We start from the raw sequence: 24104 nt of genomic DNA, 5'->3' as shown, positions 1-24104 counted from the left end.
CCACACTCTTTTAGTGATGAGATCACATTAGTATCAGGAGACTAATGTATAAACCAGACACCAGTTTAATGATTTATATGAAGAACTATAATGTTCTAGAAATACTTCCATTCACTGGCCTTCACAGTCATTTTCTGGAAGTACTCTACTGAAAAAGCAGGTAATAATTAGACAGCCATTTGGTAAATATTGCACAAAACTTTGAAAGGCAGGTATGATGTTATCCTATATACCCAATACCTAGTAGAGAGTCTGATACAGTGAGGCTCCCAGTAAATGTTTGGTGAGTACATGAAGTAATACTTTGGAAAGAGACCTTAGGGAGGATGTAATCTGATGGTATTCAAACATCCCTGAGATTCTTGAGGAGGTGATATAGGGGCCATCATAGAGAGCAGTGGGCAGGAAGAAGCAGGGGCACTAGAGTTGCTCTCCTTTTATCTATTTCAGATATAGACTCTTACTAATACTTAAATTGGGAAAGGAATTATGATACAAAGTATGAGCAGCTAAAAGTAAATTATGAGATTTGCACAAAGTCACCCAATTAGTAAGAGACTAACCTGGAACTCAAATTGGAAGCGTCTCGCTTTCAGCTCTGGGCTCTTTCTACTATGCAACCTGCTAATAATTCACTGGGAGCTTGGCCCCTAATTTAGTGTGAAGTTCTCTAATCTATCTCATGACAATAGCATCTGGCAACTTTCCAGAATTTACTATAGCATTTTCATTTTCTTTCTGAGAAGCAACACATGACATATCAATCATCACCTTATAAAATTCTTTCTGCCCTAATTTTTTTATCTTTCTCTCAGACCCTCATTCATTCACCTTTTTAAAAATTATTATTCCTTGGGCAGCCTCACAGACAAGTTATTTTCTGAAGAGAAAAGGAGCAAGGAGGATGTAGTGGATAAGTACACAATAAAATCTAGGCAAAAGCTCCTTCTAAAACACATTTTCCTTAAAGCACTGTTATCACTGCTATTGTTCATACCATTCCATTCATTCCATTGAGCTGCCATCTCCTGCTGATGGTTTAAAGAGGTCAAAATAACCCTGGTAACTTACTTGAACATTAAAAAAAATCTAAGCTATAGCACCAGAGAAGTATTTCTTGTTCATCTTCAGCTGGCTGTGCAATTGACCTTGCCTTGGAGCTATACACACTACCTTTCTAACTGCAGTCAACTGTAAGGATCCAAGAATTGGAGAGGGCCAGAGATGCAAAGCACTCTTAGAATCCTGAAATACAGTCTTCTCATTTTATACATGAAGGCACTGAAACCTAGAGAGGGGGAAGAATTTGCTGCAGGCCACATAGCTAATTAGTGGCAGAGAACTGTGTCTCCTGACTGCAAGTTTAAGACTTTATTAGCAATAGCTGACTAATTTTTGCTTCCAGCAAATGCATTGTCCTGTACCTGAAACCCTGGTGACAGAGCAGTCTTTCAGCATTGCAGAGGACTAGTGAGGTCTGGCGACTAGACATGGCACCCAACTAGCTGAATTCATAAGGGCTAGACAAGTCTAGGGGGACATACAGGTCCGGTGTGCATCAGTCAGGACAAGGAAGCAGCTAGCAGCTAGGAGCTGAGTTCTCTGGCTAAGCCAGCAGTCTGTCACTCCAACTCTTTCTTGTGACAGATGACTGGGGCATTAGCAGTGTGCTTACCCAGAGAGAAACAAGGTAGGAGCAGATGGTAGGAAGTGCAAACAGGTATTTCCATTGTCCTCAGTGGAAAGAGATGAGCAATGAATCCTACTCTGGAGCAATAGTTTTAAAACTTTTTTTAAAAAAAATAGCAAAAGCTTTTATTTTTCCAGACAAAATCTTGCCTGGGACCCCAGTGCATAAAATGGATAAAAGCAGAGTGCCTCTTGTTGAATTTGGGTATAGAATAAAATGTTCTCGGAGGCTCCAGTCAACAGAGTTTGGAGACTAGTGACAGCCAGAGAACCTCCCACTAGGAGAAGTTTTGGAAAGCTATAGGTTGTAGTAACTAGTGGAGGTACTATTGTCATTTAGTGGACAGTGGCCAGGGATGTCAGGTATGCTGCAATGTGAAGGATGGTCTTAGATGCCTAGATGTTGAAGACTTGTACTGTATCTCATATGACAGATATAAATGTCTCCTCAGACATTCATGTCAGTGAAAAAGAAATTTGTAAAAATCTGAGCCCAGAACCCAATTCTGTTTTACGTGACATGGAGTATTAATTCACAGTTTTGATATACACTGTATTTTCCAGACATGCAACAACTGGGATAATTGAGGGAAGAGTAGATTTTGGTTGTTGTTGTTGTTTGGAGCTTCGTCAGGAGTTGTTTACCGAGAGAGAACAAAAGGGTTAAAAGCAAGGATTCTCGAGTCAGGCAGCCTGGCTTTGAATTGCAGATCCCATACTTAGTAACTGTGTATGACTGAACACAAGGTACTCAGCCACTCTGTGTCTCAGTTTCCTCAGCTGTAAGTTGGAGATAGTAACAGTACCTACCTCAAAATTTTATGGGAACTCAATGAGTCAATCATGTTTTACCTAGGAAAATTATACACTGTAGACAGTGATACTTATGTTATTTGTGGCTCTAATATAATTATATGTTTATAGTCCTGCAGTTGCAGGAGTTGCATTCCTGGTCATTACAATGTAGACATGGATGTGCATATTTATGTCTTTAAAAATATCAACTATAAGAAAAAGTGTTGGCAATATATCAGTTTAATGTTGTCCTGTTGACTTAAATCTAAACTTGTCAAGGGTAAGAATCTAACTACTTTATTATGTTTTTATAAGGTAGCCATGCTCAGCCTTTTACATACTGAGTATGTGTTGTTTTAATATAAATTCCTTATATATTTTATATTTAAGGTTTATGATGATTTTTCAAGATTATGTATATAGGAAGGTTATATTAAAATGTCATTTCTGGGTGCTAAAGAAGGCATTACAAAGTGCTTCTAACAGGGAGCATGGGGTGTGGTTACATGGAGAACCACTGTAATAGGTGAATGAGAATCCCCTGGAACTCCTGAATTTATGGGTGATGAAAGCATAGTTGCTCTGGGAAAAGCTAAGAAGAAACAAGAACTTTCTACAACCTACTCTATTTTTCTGTAAGACCCCTTGCAAGCTTTAGGGCTCCAGTAAACCTAGCGTGAAAATATGGCTTTGGGACTGAGATTCTCAACATATATCTGAACCCCCTCAGTGAGTTTCTTAGTAGACTAAGAATAAAATGACCAACAATGGAAATAATCTCAGTTGCATAGCCTAAAGGACATTTGTAATTAATGTATTAAAATATCAAAGATTACTAATATCTGGCATTTTAATTATAAAATTCACCAATTCTTCTCAAGTTTATTGTAGATTCAGTTTATTATTCCACAGGGTATTTTGCTACCATCAATGGTCTGGCCGTGTTGAAAAACTCAACTGACACAGACAAAATTTGCGGAAAGGATACTTTGCTACCCAAACATTAAAAGTGTTTTAACTTATGGCTTTTAATTACTGTTATTTTTTATTCTTAATTATGCATCCTTAGTTATATTAATATCAGTTTTGTTTCTTGTGAGATTTTTTTCTGCCTAACTTTATGTAATGATTCTCATTTTTAATAGTATTATTTTGAGCCAATAAGTTGGCAATAAAAAGACTTTAAATTTATGGCATTCCCATTTTAGTGTGAATTATCTATACTTCTACTGTTAAAAAAAAGGTATGAGCATGGCTTGCCCCATCTCCAGTTTGCTTCTATAGTGGCAAATTTTTGTTTGTCATTTCAATAACAAGTTATTAACTGACTGGAAAGTGAAAAAAGATGAAGTGGGTTAGGTGGAACCTATGACCATACCTAAAGGGAGCAAGATTGATAAAATTTGAGAGCCCTCTTTAGCTCAGAAGTTGCACCTGGGAAGTGGATGAGGTGTAGAGGAGCTAGGAACCATGATGCCTTGTAGGTAAGATAAAGAAGGCATATTTTCACCTGGAGACAGGTTCTTTGTTACTTTTCATCTGAAAGCAGGTTTGCAGAACACAGTAGACAGACCACACTTAAGAATGAGCCAAGGTTCTCCTGAGGAACTCTGCCTAACATGACAGGAAGAGGCAAGTCAGATCTGAAATGGTGCTACTCTGCTTTTAGACACTTGAGATATTTCTCAGTTGGAAATTCTGGGTGTTTTTTTTTTTTTTTTCCTAAGCCAGATTCAATTCATCCATGAGCAAGAAGAACAGACATATCCCTGAAATGCCAAGTATCTCTATCCTAATAGAGATAGGAATACAGATCAATCTGATTATTTTTAAAAATATGAAAATTTCAGGGGCCTGCCTGCTTTCTATCAAAACACATGCATTTGTTTTTCAGGACTAACATAACATCTAAGTAGAGTAGCATGACTAGAAGACCAAATCCCATGCAATTACAAGACCATTCTAGTTTTGAGGGATTTTGTTTTGTTTTATTTTGCTTTTCTGGTGAATTTTGTATGAGCCCTAGAAGTGAATATGACTGGATTGACCTCCACTTGCAAGAAAAAGTCTTGCAGGAGTACCCATCCCCACCTAAACAGAAAGTTCTATACCCTCAGTGGAAAATTGCTCTTGGGTTTTCTTCCAACCCTAGAATTTCATAATTTCAGGGGAAGTCAGAGAGATTTTTGCTAGCCCAATTCTGCTCTCTGTATATCCTCTTTGCCATAGTTCTTTGAAGTTTTAGACATAACCTAGCAAAATGGACTTTCCTTTTTCTTCTCCTTCACTTGAATTTAATTAAACTCATTGAATTAATAGGAATTAAAGACCATCTATATGCCACAAATTGTGCTAAGTTTAGGGAGGCAAAGATAAGGAATGTGATTTCAAATTGCTCAAAGTCCAGGAAAAGGTACAGGCAAATGAAACAGTGATGATAATATAATAGAAGGGTATTGTGTTTGAGATAAGCAAGGGGTGCTATGGGAGTCAAGGGTGATGGGTTGTAGTATCTTGAATCCAAAGCATTGTAAAAGTATAAGTAGCACTACATGTTTAGAAAGAGATTAAATCTCTTTCGTGCACTTCCAGATTGCTAGCTTTTTCCCCTTGTTAAATTGGATTGGGACATACCAAATGCAAATGTTACTGCTGATGACACTTACTATTTTTTCTTTGGATGCTTTCTCTAAAAAGTATAATGAAGAATCAAATTTGATGAATGATTTCCAACCTTCAATAGTAATTGACAATTACTCTATGCCAGGTACTTATATATGTAGTTTTCTTTATGAACTCATTTAATTCTTACCACTACCTTACGAGGTGTAGGTATTCTTTTTATTCCCAGTTTATAGATAAATAATTGAGGTAAAGATATATGCAGAAACACGATGAGTTAATAACGCGAGTTATTTTTTACATAATAGTCACTTATAAATATTGTCATCAATCCTTATCATCATATTTTGAAAGCATTATACTCAAACCTTTTAAGACCACAGTATGTCTGCTTAAGGCTACAAAAGTCTTCAGAGGAATTCTTTACAGATTTACCTCTTTGCCATTTGCTAGGGTTTGTCAATCCTTGTGGTCATAAAACAACAAGAAGAAATGGCCCCATGCATGAATCATACTGTTTTTCACTCACTCTTTTGCCCTCTTTTCAGTAGTCTTTCTCTGTATTTGAAAAAAAAATAGACTTCGAAATAAAGTGAGGAGGTTAAGAAAAAGCAGCTTGGGGAATGGGAATAAAATGTAGCCCAAGATAAAATTATTAGACTTGCCACATTTTCTGTCTTGACCACTAGAATATGCTTTAATAAAACTATTTAGAAATATGTTATTTTCTGATTTATCCTGAAGAGCCATCTTTTCTAGCTGGTGAACTGGAAATGTTTGTAAATAAATGTCAGCAGCATGATATTTTCTTTAAATGATAGAGACTTTAAATAACTGAAAGTAGTTTCAAAGATTACGTGAATTATAAAACAATATGATTATAAAAGCTAACAACATTTATTGTTTGTTTACTGTGATAAGCACTTTACATTTCTTATCCCATTTAGTAATTATAACAATTCAGTGATGAAGTAGTGCTACTTCTATTTCCATTAAAGAGATGAAGAAAGTAAGGCTTGGAGAAGTTAGGACTTGTCCAAGGTCAAAAGATACAAAGATGCAAATATGAGACACTAAATAAGTTCTGTTGACTCCTAAGTTCATGATCTTTATCAGTTCACTGAACGAATACAAGCACGTACAGACAGCTTATTATGCATACATGCATGCATACACATGTGAAAAGCCAGTATATTTAAGCTTCTAATTGTGTACGTAAAGCTGCAATTGATATATAAAAATGAAATTATTTGTTTCACATTACACATTGACTCTGATCAATAAATAAAAAAGAAGCAAGGTTCAATACATTATTTTAGGCTGTTTCTGAAGATCATGAAGTTCAATTGAGTTCAATTTCAGGAGGAGTCAATGTAGAGCAAGAATGGCATTTTTCTTTTTCCTGATGACCTTTGAGCTGTCTAAGCTCCCAGAAGAAAGACACAAGATTCACTTTCTGTTTGTTTGTTTGTTTGTTTTAAACTTCTCTACCCAGCTGTGACTCACTGTTCAGCAAATACCTCCAGTCTCTGGAAATATTCAATTCATTCTTCTTTTCTAATCAGCAAACCCTCCTCTGCCTCCAGCTCAGTTCATCATTAGTTTGATTGTACATCTAGATACCTGAGATGCTGTTTGCTTATCAAGTACAGCTTGCTTTCTCTTAACCTGAATTGTTGAACTTTAAAGATTTGGAGCACTACAGCATTATTTTAACTCATGCCACTAAGCACATTACTCTTTCGATTGTTATTGAGTCATAAATCACTCCCTGGCCTTTACCCGCTGCCAGGTTTGCAGTTAACTACTGAGAGCATGTTCTAAGATGCCTCTTGGAAAATAAAACCTTTTTCTACTTGTTACATGTCTTGTTATCTCATTATACTGAGGGAGAAAGAAGGATTAGTCTAATATTTGAATCAAATCAAGTAGGTTAGTATGAAAATAGTACTTAGGGAGCAGTTCCTAGAAAAAAACTACATAGTTATTTTTTTCTTTTCTTTTCTTGGCCAATCTGGGAAATCTATGCTGTTGATATCTGCTGAGATGACACAAGTGTCTAGGTAGAAACAATCAAATAGGAAATGTTCCTAATAATTCACTCACTCATTCTCTTCCCTTCCCTTCCCTTCCCTTCCCTTCCTCTTCTTTCTTTCCTTCTTTCCTTCTGTTTAAGCCGTCTATGTGATTACCAGTTATCGGATGCCTACCATAGGTAAAGCAATATTTAAAGTGCCCAGATTTAGAGAATAGAGACACAAAGATTAATCAGACCTAGTCTCTGCCTCAAGCTATTTTTATAATACTAGGGGAGAGAAAACATGTAGGAAAGTGGGAACTAAAATCCAAGGTGGGAAGTGTTCAGTGCTATAAAAGATGCACAGATAAGCCTATAGAAGATCAGAAATGATATTCTTCCTGCTAGAGAATCAGGGAAGCTTCCTGATTGTAGCAGCATTTGAACTGTACCTCTAAAAAGATAGGCGTGTTGGAGGGGTGAGGGCAACATTCCAGGTGGAAGAGTGCAGAGGCGTATAAAGATGAGAAATCTTGTGTTTCTGTCATTTCCTTTATTTCCTCTACAAGCCTCTGGATCTCTACGCCAGTAACCCTTAAATCTCAATGTCTTCAGATTCTTTTTTCACCTATTTTTCCAAATCAAACTCATTTGTTCTGTATTGAATGGATCTTAACCACCATCTAGGTGAACAACTGAACAACCAATCTATTGATTTGTCCACACACACACACAAAATCATTCTTACATTATTTCATTCATTTAAGATTACCTGTTCATATTTTAACAAGGAGTTTCTAAGAAGTGACCCTAATTCTACACATACAATTTTAATGATCAGGGCACTTGTTTTGTTTGAGGGAAGGAGGGGATACTTTAAATATTCCCTCAGAATAGCTAACTATTATAGAATATAATATATATAATATAGAATATAATAGAATAACTGTCCCCATAGCTAACTTGGCATTCCCTTATTTAAATGTCGTTGGGCACAATAAAATCTAAGCAGGATCAAGTTATTGTGGGCAAGATAATTTGCATTCAGTCAATTCAGTTTTTTGGAAGATGAATAATATAGGAGGAAATTATAAGGCTTACATGGGACACCCTGTAGTATATTGCAATATTGGAGTCACACCAGAGAATTGCATAGCTCTACCACCTCTCTGTGTTAAAGAGAACAAAATATCCTTTAAAATTTCCACAAGTCTTCAGGTTCCAACAGATTCATGCTTCAAAGTGTCTGTTCAGATAATCTAAAATAATGTACTACTTTACCATAGAGGAATAAGAGAATGAAAATTTAGTATTTCCTAAGTACAGTTATGTATCAGGTACTATTTCTAAGATATTTCTCCTGCACAAAACTCTCTTCCGGTTTATCATCTCACTGACCCTAAAATGTAATCTCAGTCTGGGCTTATGAGATTCTGCATAATCTGACCTCTGCTTGCTTTCCCCTTTCCCCTCGTCTGTGACTATCCCCATTCCTTAAATTATTTTACTCACATTAACTTTCTTTATTTAAAATAACACCTTTATTCCTTCCTCAAAGTTTTTGGATTTCCTATATTTTCTGACTGAAGAATTCATCCCCCAGAGAGCCCTGTGGTTCTCACTATCTTTTAATAGAGTCTTTCCTCAGAGACCCCTTCCCTTAATACCTGGTTTAATGTAGATTTCCCACCACTGATTTCAGCTGTTCTCCCTCCTGTTTATTTTTCTTCATCCCATTTAATGCCACTTTATATTATCATATATATTAATGTTTTAATGTATTGTCTATGTTCCCTTTATAAGATAAAAATCAAGAGAACAGGGACTTTTATCTTGCTTGCTGCTGAATTCCCAAAGCCAAGAACAATATTCAGCACATAGTAGGCATTTAATAAATATTTATTAAAATGGAGGAAAATATTGTTATTTCCATTTTACAGAGGAGCATATTATATTCAAGAGAGGTTGAAAATGTATTCATGGTTGCCAGTCTAGTAACTGAAGCAACTGAGGATTTTCACCCCTGTTCCTTTCACTGCACCAAAATTACTTTGAAGAGCATGCTGTAGGAATGCTTCCATTGTACTGTAGAGTTTTGCATAAGCAAAATCTTTTTATCCACAATGCCTCTGTTATAATTAGGTATTTATTTTTCTCACTTCCCATTTCAATAAAACCTAATCTGTGTTGTCATCTTCTTTAGACTAATTACAGAGAGTCTACTACATATAGTAATCATTAACTAATGCACAAAATATACTAACTTTAACTGGTTTAAATAATACTAGCAATGGTTCTCTGTCTTTCTGTCTGTCTCTCTCTTCCTAGTTATTTGACGAAGCTTTGGTTGCATCTCTTATTTCAGTTCAATGCATAGCAGAACTGCAAGGCATCTTAGAGAGAGACACAGAGTGGAAAGGGATCCTCTCAGTGTCACATAAATCCCTGCAGTGAGTGTCTGTGCTCTTTCTGATATTTTCATCAGCCTTATATCCTGCATATGAGAAAAACAAAAGGAAAAAAAAAAAAAAGACAAAAGCAAAATCTAACTTAATGCCCTAAATTTTCCTTTGCTTTATGTTAACATTTGTTATAACACAATTTCCATGAAAGCCCTTTTATTAAGCACTTTTATTTATTTTATCTATGCTTTTTAAATTATATGGAGACATGACAGAGCTTTATCTCAGTGTCATTTTAATTGAAAGTATTGATGTCTGAAGTTGCACCTTGCTGAGAAAATTTTATTTATATACCACATGTCCCCAGCCTAAACAGTTCTGTAGTAAACTGTAATGTTGTTCATAGCTCTTGTTTTCCTTTCCACTGCTGTCGGAGGATTAAACAGCCACATTCCTTGTCACATAACTTATAGTGCCCCCTGTAGGCATCATTGACAGGACTGACCATGTGACTTGCTCTGGCCACTCCCCTGTGAGTGAACAAGATGTAGGTTGCATCCAAAAAGGAGCTTTGAGTTTGATTCCTCCCTGCTTCAAGAAGCAGTGCATTCTACAAAGGGGCTGTTCTCTTATCATTAAGAATGGCTCATGTAGAGACAGCGGATCTGGAGCAAAGAATGAGATTACTTGCAGCTGACACATAGTATGTGCAAAATTGTTGTTACTGGTGTAATCCATTGAAAAATGTTGGATTTGTTTGTTAGCATATCAAAAGTTGAATAGTTGATAAGACAGCTTTTTTGTGAGTGGAGATGTCTAAGCTGTGGCTTGTAGCTGTTTGGTACAATTTTGGGTAGAATCCAGAATTTCATACTGGATAAAAGCCAGGATTCAGTGACCTTTTATGGATCTTCAACTTTGAAATTTTATGATTCTTTGCTTTACTTTCTTAGTACTTCTGTTACTCAAGTATTTATGAAATTTATTCAAATGATACCTTAAAATCCTGATGCATTCATGACATCATCTGAGTTGTACATGTACAATTGATTACTCACCATTTTTCTTCAATTGAACTCTATGTTTTTACTTAAATTAGCTTACTTAACCAGGATACTTATCATTACCAAAAAATGGAAAATCAATATCATTTACATTAAACAGAAGGTTATGCTGTAAAAATACATACTATAGAAAATAAACTATTATTAATTTTAGCTGTGACTTATTGATTCCTATTAATATGGGTCTTTCTCATTGTCTTTATTAACAAGGATTATTAAGAAGTGTCAGAGAATTGAGATCTTCTCTTCATTACCAGAAAGATGAAAAGGGAAATCAATAGAGGGGAACATACTCACTGGATGATTTGGGGCTGCCCAATCTGTGCCTGTCCTTTCATGGACCTCTAGAAAGACACACCAGAAAATAGACTAGATGGAGTACAAGGAACACCACTTCTCTAAAAGATAATTATCTTTTGTGATAATATGTTGATATCATGGGTACTGACTTTGATTTTTAAAATGATAGATGGAGCAAGATACCTGAATAGAAGCCTCCACAATAATCATCCCTACGAGAATAGCAAATTGAACAATTATCCACACAATGAGGAACCTTCGTAAGAACCAGAAATCACTGTAAGGGATCACAGTGCCTAGTTTTAACTTCTTATTACTGAAAGAGGCACTGAAAGAGGAAGAGGGTAGGAAAGACAGTCTTCAATTGCTGATGCCACCCCTCCACTATCCCCTGGTGGTAGTGGCATAGTGCAGAGAGAGAATTTGAATGTACTTGGGGAAGGGAGAGCACGATGATTGTGGGACTTGGCACTGAAACACAGTGCTGCCCTGTCACAGCAGCAGGCAACACTAGGCAGAACACAGCTGGTGTTCATGGAGGGAACCCTTGGTCCAACTCTAGCCAGAGGGGAAACGTCCATCCCAGCAGTCAGAACCTGTGTTTTGGCAAGGCTCCCCACCACAGGCTAAAGATCTCTGGTGTCCTAAGTAAACTTGAAATGCAATCTAGGTTACAAGGACTGCAATTCCTGGGCAACTTCTTGTGCTTTGCTAGGTTCAGAGAAAGTGGACTAGAGGGGCATGTGATGTAGTGAGACACCAGCTGGGTGGCCAAGGGAGTGCTTTCACCACCCCTCCCCCAAGCCCAGGCAGTACAACTCACAGCTCCAGGAGAGACTCTTTGCCTTTGAGGAAAGGAGAGGGAAAAGTAAAGAGGACTTTGTCTTGTAATGTGGATACTGGCTCAGCCACGGTAAGATAGGGCACCAAGCAGTGTCCTGATGCCCACATTCCGCCTCCTGGGAGCTTAGCACAGAGAGAGAGAGAGAGAGACTCAATTTGTTTGGGACAAAGTAAGGGAAGAGAATAAGAATCTCTGCCTTATAATTCAGGAAATTTTTTCAGGTCTTATCCAAGACAAGCAAGGTGGTAACTCTATGAATCTGCAAGAGCCATAGCATTACTGGGCTTAGAGTGCCTACCATTGCAAATATAGGTGCAGTTGCCAAATACTTAGACCACAACCCCCAAGTCCCTTCAAATACCTGGAAAGCCTTCTCAGGAAGGATGGATACAAATAAGCCTAAAAACTATGAAGAATGTAATAAAGACCTAACTCTGCCCAAAACCAATGAACATCCACAAGCATCCAGACCATCCAGGAAAACATGACCTCACCACACAAACTAAATAAGGCACCAGGAACAAATCCTGAGGTAAGTGACCTTTCAGATAGAGGTTTCAAAATAGCTGTTTTGAGGAAACTCAGTGAAATTCAAGATAATACAGACAATGAATTAAGATTCCTATCAGATAAATTATATAAATGAAAATTATAATAAAATTATAAATAAAAGTTATTTATTATAATAAATTATAATAAAATTATAAAAATTATAAGAAATAAAAAGAATTGGTATGGTGGGGGGGTGGGTTCTTGATCCCAGAGCTCCCAAGATGGTGGTGGGCCACTTCCAAAATGGCGGCAGGCCGCTTCCAAGATGGTGGCAAGCCTCACGTTCTCTGACCTGGGGTTCTTGGCCTCACGGATTCCAAGGAATGGAATTTTGCGCCCTGAGGTGAGTGTTATAGCTCTATTAGAAGCCGTGGGTCACCGAAGAGAACCATGGACCCCGGTGACTAGTTTTCAGCTTGATTAGGAGGAACCCAGGCACTTAGCTGTGCAGGAACAGTGGCAAGTCTTTAGCCCCATCGGGAGCGGCAATGGGCGCCTCCCTGGATCAGGAGCACAGCAGAGACCCAACCTGATCCAGAGGGATGGAAGTCAGCAGCAGGTCTGTGAAGGCAGCAAACAGCAATGGTGGACGGGGAGCGAAAGCTCAGCTCGAGCCCTAACAAACATAGACCAAAAGAGAGGGCAGTTGCAAGATTTAATAGAGTGAAGACAGAGCTCCCATACAATGGGAGGGCACCCAAAGAGGGTAGCCCATTGCTGGCTCAAATGTCTGGGTTTATATCCCGATCATTGTCCCTTCTGCTATGCTCTCAGGCAATAAATGATTGGCTATTTCTTTACCTCCTGTTTTTGCCTAATTAGCATTTTAGTGAGCTCTCTGATTGGTCAGGTGTGAGCTAAGTTGCAAGCCCTGTGTTTAAAGGTGGAAGCAGTCACCTTCCCAGCTAGGCTTAGGGATTCTTAGTTGGTCTAGGAAATTCAACTAGTCCTGTCTCTCAGAATCAAGCAAAAGTTCTGGAGTTGAAAAATATAATTGACATACAGAAGAATGCATCTATATTAATTCATTTTCACACTGTTATAAAGATACTACCTGAAAATGGGTAACTTATAAAAGAAAGAGGTTTAATTGACTCACAGTTCTGCATTGCTGGGGAGGCCTCAGGAAAATTCTAATCATGGTGGAAGGTAAAGGAAAAGCAAGCACTTTCTTCACAAGGTGGCAGGAGAAAGAGTGCAGGGAAAACTGCCACTTTAAACCCATCAGATCTCCTGATAACTCCCTCACTGTCAAGAGAACAGCATGGGGAAAATGGTCCCTATGATCTAATCACCTCTCACCAGGTCTCTCCCTTGACACATGGGGATTAAAATTCAAGATGAGATTTGGATAGGGACAGAAGGCCAAACCATATCATTCTTCCCCTGGCCTCTCCCAAATCTCATGTCCTTTTCACATTTCGAAATCAATCATGCCTTCTCAACAGTCCCAGAAAGTCTTAACTTATTCCAGCATTAACTCAAAAGTTTACATCCAAAGACTCATCAGAGACAAGGCAAGTCCCTTCTGCCTGTGAGCCTGGAAAATCAAATGCAGGTAATAACATCAACATGGATTGATGGCTTAAATCTAAGACCTCAAATTATGGAATTCCTAAAAGAAAACATTGAGGAAGCTTTCCAGGACTTTGGCCTGGGCAAAGATTTCTTGAGTAATACCCGACAAGCACAGACAATCAAAGTAAAATTGGAGAAATGGGATCACACCAAGTTAAAAAAAAACTTTTTCACAGCAAAGGAAACAGTCAACAAAGTGCATAGGCAACCCATAGAATTGGAGAAAGTATTTACAAATTATCCATCTGACAAAGGATTAATAAGTAGAATATATAAGGAGCTCAAACAACCCTATAGGAAAAATAACTGATAATCTGATTTTAAAATGGCCAAAAGATCTGAATAGGTATTTCTCAAAAGAAGACATACAAATAGCAAACAGGCATGTAAAAAGGTGCTCAATATTGATCATCAGAATAACGCAAATCAAAACTATAATGAGATGTCATCTCACCCCAGTTAAATGGCTTTTATCCAAAAGACAGGCTATAACAACTCCTGGCAAGGATGTGGAGAAAAGAGAACCCTCATACTCCATTAGTGGGAATGTAAATTAGTACAACCCCACTATGGAGAACAGTTTGGAAGTTCATCAAAAAAGTAAAAAATGAGCTACCCTATGGTCTAACAATCCTACTTCTGGGTATATACTTGAAGGAAATCCGTCCATCAAAGAGGTACCTGCACTCCTATGTTTATTCACAATAACCAAGATTTGGAAGCAATCTAAATATCCATCAACTGATGAATGGATAAAGAAAATGTGGTACCTATATATACTAAAATAACATTCAACCATAAAAAAGAGTGATATCCTGTCATTTGCAACAACATGGATAAAACTAGAGGTCATTATGTTAAATGAAATAAGCCAGGCACACAAAGACAAACCTCCATATTCTCACTTATTTTGAGGCACTAAAAGTTTAAACAATTAACTCATAGAGATGACAAGTTGACGGATGGTTACCGGGGGCTGGGAAGGGTAGTGGGTGGGAGGGAAGTGGTGATGGTTAATGGGTACAAAAATATATTTAGATAGAATTAATAAGATCTATAATTTGATAGCACAAAAGTGTGACTAAAGACAACAGTAATTCACAGTATATTTAAAAATAACTAAAAGTGTATATTTGGATTGTTAGTAACATAAAGAAAGGAGAAATTCTTGGGGTGATGAATACCCCATTTGTCCTGTTGTGATTGTTACTCACTGTATGTTTGTATCAAAATATCTCATGTACCATATAAATAGACAAAACTACTATGTACTCGCAAAAATTAAAAATTTTCAAAGTGATAGACTTCAAATTCTCCTTCCAGTTTTGCACTATCACCAATGTCCACAGTCTTGTCTTTTTTCCTCCAGATAAACAGCTCTAAGTCGCTCATCTTTTCTTTATCTGATACGGTTTCTGTGACTCTCCTCTACTTTACGCTTTCCTTTTCCTGACTAGTAGTCGTCTTATCAAGCTCTCTTTCTCTTGCTCAGAAGTAAACAGAATTTATATTTCAACAATATAATTGATCTGAAAACTTCTCGTATAAAATTCTCTATTATTTTTGTGTCTCCCAATTTTAACTAGAACATCATAGGAAACTTTGGAATACAGGAAATGTCTAATGATTGACTCTCTGTTTAAGTATAATGAGAAGTTTTCCTGATGCTTTTACTATTAGCTTTGGAATCAGCGAAGCTTTAACGTGTAATCTCCAGGGCTAGTTTTGTTTTCACTCTTACCAAGATGGGGATAAGGGTGGATTATCCCAGAAATTTCCTCTCTGTTCTTATTCAGGTAGAAATGCAAATCAGTCAAGTGAGAAGTTACAGCAGCAGGACTTGATCAAAGTGGGTAGGGAAGAAGGGCAATTTCCCTGTCTGAAAAGAACCTGACTGTCTCACAACCTGGCAGATCCTTTCAGAAGTAAAGCTATTAGGCTTTTCATTCAGCTTCACAGTGTCGGCCACGGACATGCTAAATTGTCACACTTATCTGACCAAAAAAAATCCTGGGCAGTGATTTCTGCTTTGAGCTAAAATAGCTTTCAGATCTCTTTGGCTAGTGAAAACTAACGGGATTTTTCTTCAATGAATGTTTGATTTAAGCTCCTCTGCGTGTGCAATGGGAAAGTGACTGCTCTTCCCACTATCAGAAACTGCTCATTAGTAAGTAAATGTGCCTAACCAGTTTTACCAGAGATGGGGAAAGAAGCCTTTCAGGCAGTTATAATGTTATGGCGCCCTGTTCCCCTCAGAACACTTCATTTTAATTTTGTCCTTAGTATGTCCCTAATAAACCAAGTGGGGTGGTCTGAATGGTTGGGGAAATACCCCTGAACTAGTTTTTACTGTTTTGCTTTTTATCTCTTTCACACAACTTCTTCTCTGGATGCTGACTGTATGTATATAGTCTTGGCTAAATCACTAGTCACTTAACCAGATTACCAGTCACTTTACCTCAGTTTATTCCTCAATAAAATGGGGGGCTTTACAATGCCTTTCTCCAAAGGCCATTGTACATATTTAATGACAGGACATGTGAAAGTTTCCTAGAATACTGTGTAGCACATAATATGTGCTCAATAAATGATGTTTAAATCAGAATCAAACTGTATTAAATATTAAATAATGCTCCTCTAATGTGAATGACCCACAGGTAAAGTCTGTCCTGATTCAAAGAGCTTATAGGGCAAGCCTACAAAGACAGCTTCATAAAGGGCTCATAAAATTATTCATCATTTCTATTCATACAAAACTTAATGACTGTGGAGAGTTCAGAAAAGAGCAGTGAAATGATGAAAGTTCCATGAGGTCATTCCTCTGAGAAAGGGTTAGAGGAGATGGATTCTTTAATCTGGGCAGGTGAAGATTGCAGCATGGCTTAATAATGGTCTTCAAGCATGATTGATGTTAGGAACTGAGAGAGTAATGTAAGAGTTGTGTTAAAGTGGAAACACATCCTTATAATTCTCCCAAGACCTGTTAGATATTTCCTAAGAGCACAAGTAAGTGAAACAGATTCCTGTTGCTAATAAGAACAGATACTAAAGCTGGAGTCAAGAAGAAAATACCCCTGCATGTTTACTTGTCAGAGACAGCATCTGGATGGCTGATGGCTGGACATTGTTGAGATTGCGGTGCCTTGTGGACTTTAGTCAATTTCACAACATCTGCTGCTGACTATAAGATTGCCTGGCAATCTGGGTTAGCCCCACAATGCCCAAAACAGAACTGATTCCCATTGAATGTGTGACAAGTATCTGAAAAAAAGAACTTATTCACACAAAGAGTATGCAATAACTCCACTGGTAGAGGTAAGAATTTTAGGGGTGTTGCCTTAGTTATCCTGATTGGAGGCAAAACAGGCCCTGCTTTTAGGTTCTTACAGGAATCAGAACCAGGTTTGAATTCAATATACCACTTACTAGATGGGTGACCTTGAGCATAGGTTATAATTCCCCTCCCTGTTCTTTGTATACTAGTCAGAGTTCGTTTTGATAAATAATAGAAATATACTTCAGATAAATGTAAGCAAAAAGGAATTAACAAATGAGATGACTAGTTTATAAATTGACAGAAAGATGAAAAATTAAGCTGTAGCAGAAACCAGAGTAGGCAAGGCAAAGGAATGCTTTGCACAAGGCATCACACCCATTTTGCTGCAATTAAACCCTTTTTACTCTACTGGATTATGGATTCCGCTGAGTGTTGAGTAATCTCTGACAGACCCCATGCTTTTATGTCATTCCTCAAAAGTTCTGGGAGGGAATATCTGATTAGTTGTTCTTAAGTCATATGCCCTACACTCTAGGTGCCATGGTACTAGAGAGGGAATCATATGTTCCCAGCAGGCTGTTAGCATGCCCTACCTCCACTTATCACAGGATTTTTCCCAAATTGGGATGCTGGTCAACCAGAATTACATATGTCAACTACATTTCACTCTTATCTTTTGCAAAAGAGAGAGAATATTCTGCTAGAGTTGAAGTACATGACATGTACTAATAGATGACAAATGCTAGCTATCTCAATAAAAATTACAGTAGTGGTGATGGTAGTTGGAGAAATTTCCCAGTGGGACCTGGGTAACTTTTGTTTACTAGACACTGAACTCTTTGAGGGCAGATTACTCACTGTCCAGCGGTGGAACTCCATGACCCTCAATCATGGCTGTATATTAGAATTTCCTGGGGAGTTAAAAAAAAGAAAAAAGAAAAAACTGTGACAGTGCTTTCCCTTTTTTTATTTCCCCCCGCCCAAGGAACATGGTATTTCTAAATGATTATCATTAAAATTGAAATAAAATAAAATAATTGTCATAGAACATTTAAATACCTGAAAATTGATTTTAGGGATTTATGGGGCCCATTTGATAAATAGTGGTTTACTCTGCTATTATTACCATTAGGCCTCTTTTTTTTTTTTTTTTTTTTTTTTGAGATGGAGTCTCGCTTTGTGGCCCAGGCTGGAGTGCAGTGGCATGATCCATTAGGCCTCTATAATCTTAATAGTGTAAGAGTGCCTGGCACTGCCTTTCCAACATTAGGTATATTAGGCAATTCCAACAGGTACCTATAGTATAGCTGCTCTGTATTGATGGTGCAAGTCAAGGCCAGATTATTTAAATGTCTGAAAATAAGATAAAATTATCCTTTTGTTAATGCTTAAGCACTTCAATTGCTCAACTACCTAGAGACCGAATCACTTTACCATGAGTGTGGTTGACAGAACTGCTTCCAGGTAAAGCTAGTGTGTTCTGTACACATACAACATACTCCCCAAAAAGGATACATTTTCTTGTTTGCAGTACCTGTCAATATATGCTTCCTGCAAAGTACATCTTTAACAAGCTAAGTAAATGAACCGCTACACAGGGTTAAATGTAGGTCTAGATCTCCCAAATCCAGTGGTTTTAATATTGTCATTGTCTGAATCAAGAATGATGTTATCTGCAGTAATCATCCTGTTTGATTAGCAGTTAAAAATGCTAGTAAAACAGTTTTGTAATATGTATCAAGATTTTTGAAAATCTTTACACCTTTGGAGTCAGTGTAAAAGCTTAATTTAAAGAGGATGCCTAGAAAATAGTGTAAAACATAAACAAATATTTTTATATAAAATATGAATTGTGCTATTAGTAATTAGTCCAAAGAGTGAACAAATAGAAGCAAACAAGTATTTAGCATAAGGTGTAATTAAGTAAAATAGGATACCCAAATGATGGAATATTGTGTGGTTATTATAATTATCCAAAAGAAAAATGAAATTATATATAGTATATATGTATATACACACACACACATGCATGTATATAATATTCCGTTATTTGGGTGGTTATAACCGCACACTATTCCATTATTTGGGTATCCTATTTTACTTCATATATATATATATATATCAAATGTGACCTCTTTATATAAAATACCCTAAGTATTTAGCCAGCGTTAATAGTGGTTGTCTTGGGTAGCGGAACTTAAGGATAATTTTTTCCCATGCTGTATTTTTTGTGTAAATTTCCAAACTTTCCATAGTTTTTGTTTTATGATGAAATACCTCTATTGCTGTTTTTCCTAAAACAACAACAACAAAAAAATGCTGACACAATAAATTTAAGCAACATAAACACCTAAGGAAAACAGTGAAATTCATCTCCTTATGCCCCGAGAAACCACCATCATTTTGGTGACCATTCTTATATGCATCATCTTTTTAAAAAATATTGACACATACTATATACTTTTACAATAAAGGCATTTATGTTGCTTTATGGTACTCAACTTTATTCAATTTTTTTTTCTCCTTACCTCTCCCCTTACATTTATTCTTCCACATCTTCATGTAATTTAACCAACTCCCCATTTAATCACCTAATATATAAATTTACAAATGCATACTCCTAAGACTATATATGTAGATTTGTGTTTATGTATGTGTACATCTATGGATATGTATATTTGTGTATAGTAGATGATAGGCATACATATCCATATATACATATATGTTATATATACTTATGTACATTACATATGTATATGTATGTCTGAATACATACAAAATTATAGAAATCATATGAAATTGTCAATTTTCAACTGCTTTGACTTACAAACATCTCAATTTTGTAGGATATATTCTCCAAATCAACAGACTCATTTGTTTTGATGGTATTAAATGATTTCAGATATATGACTCCTTACATGCATGTCTTCCATGGAGAGGAAACAAAAAAGCAAGTAGATAGTCACAGTTCACATAGATTTTCTAGGAGAGAACACTGGAACATAACAAAGAAGTGACGAGAAACACTGAAAGCAAAGGAGAGGGAAATAGGCAGGTTGGTTGGCCAGGATTGGCTGGAAACTGGGAGAAGCTCCTGGACATGAGGAAAGGGTGAGTGAGTGACGTCAGGGTTTCATATACCTCCCATGTATAATCCTAGCCATGGAAATGCTCTGCAAGCCTCACAGCCTTGAGACTAATATAGGCAGCTGCCTAGTGATGGTGCCAAACTCCAGAAAGGGAATTCACACTGAGTCCCACAGATTTCCAAACCCTGAGTAGCTGCAACATAGTGCCATTCTGAGAGCTCAGCCTTCAAAGACTACCAAGGAGGAAGAGGGGAAGCCAGGCACTTTCATCCACCCTAAAGACAAATCTCACCTCTCCCACTGCCGTGAGTTGTTGTGGGACCAAGATGTGAGGAAATCACAGGCCCCATAGCTGTCTGCCTATTCTGCTCCCACTGAGAGTGGCCCCCATTCTCCTCAGTGGCAGGCCTCCAATCCTGCGCTAGTCCAAGTGCACAGCCCTCAGAGGACTGTGTCCTCCCCTGGGTTCAACACTGCTGTTGCCACTGCCAGGTCAGGAAGGGAGAAGGGAAGCTAGGCAATGTCATACACTCTAAGGACAAATGCTACTGCCTCTGCTTACGAGCTGCTGTAGGACCAAGGTGGGAGAAACCACAAGTTCCCCAGACACCTGCTTAAGCTGCTCCCACTGAGAGGGACCCCGCCCTCCCTGGAGGCCAACCTGCAGCACAGTCACCACTGCAACCGGCTGAACATTCAGACAATAATCTGGGGACCACCCCACCCCTGCCTATCACAGACAGTGCCAGAACATCCTACCAGAAGGCCTGAAGACAAGCCTGCTGGCCTGGTCCCGCCCCCACGATACTTAAGCATGACATCCAGGGACCTGCAGATTGCCCAGCTCAGTCCACATATGTTGGCACCTGAACACTTTTCCCAGGGTTTGAGGTTATGCCAACCCAACTGCTGATACTGCCACAGCTAGTACCCATCTGTACAAACCACTTGCAGGCTACAGGGATGCCTTGAGCAGCCCATCACAGCCACTGCCAACATCACTGTGAACCACTGGGGTTCTGGTGGGTTGCCTAGCCACTACTTCTGCCATTGCCCACATGATACCCGTGGACCAGGGGCCAGAAAACCCACCCACATTTCTGGACCATTCCTGACACTACCAGCATCCAGGCAAGCTATCTGGAAGCCCAAGAATCAACCTGCCTGGACTTGTGAACACTAGAGCCAGCATCCACCACTCTGGAGCTCAAAGACAGGCATGCTCAGCTGACTGCTGCCACCACTGGGACCCAAAGACTGGCCCACCTGGTATCCTAGTCCCCAGCAAAACTTCACCACAGCCTCTACTAATAACCATACCCTAAGCCACTGAGGAAATTGCAGATATCACCAATGCTGTTTATAGGCCAGGAAATCATACAGAGACTGAACTACTGCACAAATCCAGAATCAAAGCTGAAGGCCCCACCCACCACGAACATATATACATCTTCAGGAAAAAGCAAGTTCAAAAAAATAGAAGAAGTGACTGTTATACCAGGTGTACAGATATCAGCATAAGGAAACCAAAACATGGAAAAGCAAGGTAATATGACACTTGCAAAGAAACACAGTAATTCTCCAGCAATGGATCCCAATCAGACATTCATAAAATTTTGGATAAAGAATTCAAAATACTAATTTTAAAGAAGCCCAAATGAGACATGAGAATTCTGAAAAATGATACAGAGAAATATAAAAAGCAATTCAGGATATGAATTAAAAAATTACCAAAGGGATTGATTTTTTTTTTTTCTTCTTTTTTTGAGATGGAGTCTTTCTCTGTCACTCAGGCTGGAGTGCAGTGGCGCAATCTCGGCTCACTACAAGCTCCAATTCCCGGATTCACACCATTCTCCTGCCTCAGCCTCCCGATTAGCTGGGACTACAGGCACCTGCCACCACACCTGGCTAATTTTTTTTGTATTTTTTAGTAGACACGGGGTTTCACCATGTTAGCCGGGATGGTCTCGATCTCCTGACCTTGTGATCTGCCCACCTCAGCCTCCCAAAGTGCTGGGATTACAAGCAGAAATCTGGGAAATGAAGATATCATTGAAGGAAATAAATACATTTGGAAGCTTCGATAATAGTCTAGATCAAGCAGAAGAAAGAATCTCAATAGTTGAAGACAAGTATTTTGAAATAATCTAGTCAGACAAAAATAAAAAGGCATAGAAAAGAATGAACAAAGATTTTGTGATGTTTGGGACACCATAAAGCAACGGAATATTGAAATTATCATTGTTTCCATGGACAAAGAGATAATGAAATGTTTCCAAAACCTATTAATGAAATAATGGATGGAAACCACAAGTCAGGCAAAAGATTTAGATATCCAGATATAGGAAGCTCAAAGATCACCAAACAGATAAAAATCCATAAAGGTCTTATCTGTGACACATTATAGTCAAACTGTCTAAAGTCAAAGAAAAAAAGAGTTCTAAAAGCAGCAAGAGAAAAGCACCTAGTCACCTATAAAGGAGCCACCATCAGACTAACTGGGGATTTCTCAGCAGAAACCAGGAGAGAATGAGATGACGTATTCAATGTGCTGAAAGAAGAAACTGACAGAGAAGGATAATATATCCAGTAAAATTACCCTTCATAAGTGAGGGATAAAGTCTTTCCCAGAGAAGCAAATGCTTAGGGAATTTATCACTACAAGATGAGCCCTACTAAAATTGATTAAGGGAGCCCTACACCTGGAAGCAAAAAAGCAACATTTACCAACATGAAAACTCATAAAACTGTAATACTGACAGGTAAACCATACACACAAATGAGAAAGAGAAAGGGCTCAAGTGGTTCCACTATAGAAAATTACCAAATCACAATGACAAATAATAAGATAAAAAGGAATGAACAAAGAACATACCAAACAACCAGAAAACAATTAACAATATGACAAAAAAAAAAAAACAACTCACAGATCATTAATAACCTTGAATTTAAATGGATTAAATTCTGCACTTAAAATATATAGATTGGCTGAATGGATATTGAGAAACTATAATCCAACTGTATGCTACCTATTAGAAATGCACTTTATCTGTAAAGACACAGGTATACTGAAAGTAAAAGGATCAAAAAAGATATTCCACTCAAACAGAAGCTAACAGCTGGGAGGAGTAGCTATACTTACGTCAGATAATACAGACTTTACATCAAATACAGTGTAAAAATGACAGGGAATATCACTATATAATGATAAAAGAATCAATGCAAAAATAGAACATGACAATTCTAAATATATATACATGCAACACCGGAACACCCAGATTCATAAAGCAAGTCTTACTAGATCTAAAGAGAGAAACTGACTTCAATTCAGTAATACTAGGGGACTTTAACAGTCCACTCTCACCATTAGACAGATACTCTAGACAGAAAATTGACAAAGAAATCGTGCATTTAAATTAGACTTTAGACCAAGTGGATCTGACAGACATTTACAGAACATTTTATTGAACAACTACAGAGTATACATTCCTCTCATCAACAAATAGAATATTCTCCGGGACAGACTGTATGTTAGGCCACAAACAAATTCTCAACCAATTAAAAAAAATGAAATAAAATCAAGTGTCTTCTCAGACCACAGTGGAAGAAAACTAGAAATCAATACCAAAAGGAACTTTGGAAACTATACAAATACAAAGGAATTAAACAATATATTCCTAAACAACCATTGAGTCAACAAAGAAATTAAGATGGAAATCAAAAAATGCCTTTAAAAAATGACAATGGGAAAATAACATACCAAAACCTGTGGGATCCAGCAAAGGCAGTGCTAAGAGAAAATTATATAGCAATAAATGCCTACATCAAAAAAATAGAAAGATTTCAAATAATAAACTAGTGATGCACCTTAA

General features: G+C 37.7%; 1 protein-coding gene across 1 annotated transcript in view; it reads left to right on the top strand.

Annotated features, from left to right (window-relative positions):
- Positions 1 to 24104, top strand: part of NELL1 (neural EGFL like 1) — a 949982-nt gene that overhangs the window by 834434 nt on the left and 91444 nt on the right.

This window comes from Rhinopithecus roxellana, chromosome 15, assembly GCF_007565055.1.
Source record: "Rhinopithecus roxellana isolate Shanxi Qingling chromosome 15, ASM756505v1, whole genome shotgun sequence".
In the NCBI taxonomy this organism is placed as follows: Eukaryota; Metazoa; Chordata; class Mammalia; order Primates; family Cercopithecidae; genus Rhinopithecus; species Rhinopithecus roxellana.
The sequence above is the reverse complement of the archived record's forward strand: the minus strand, read 5'-3'. Positions and strand labels throughout refer to the sequence as shown.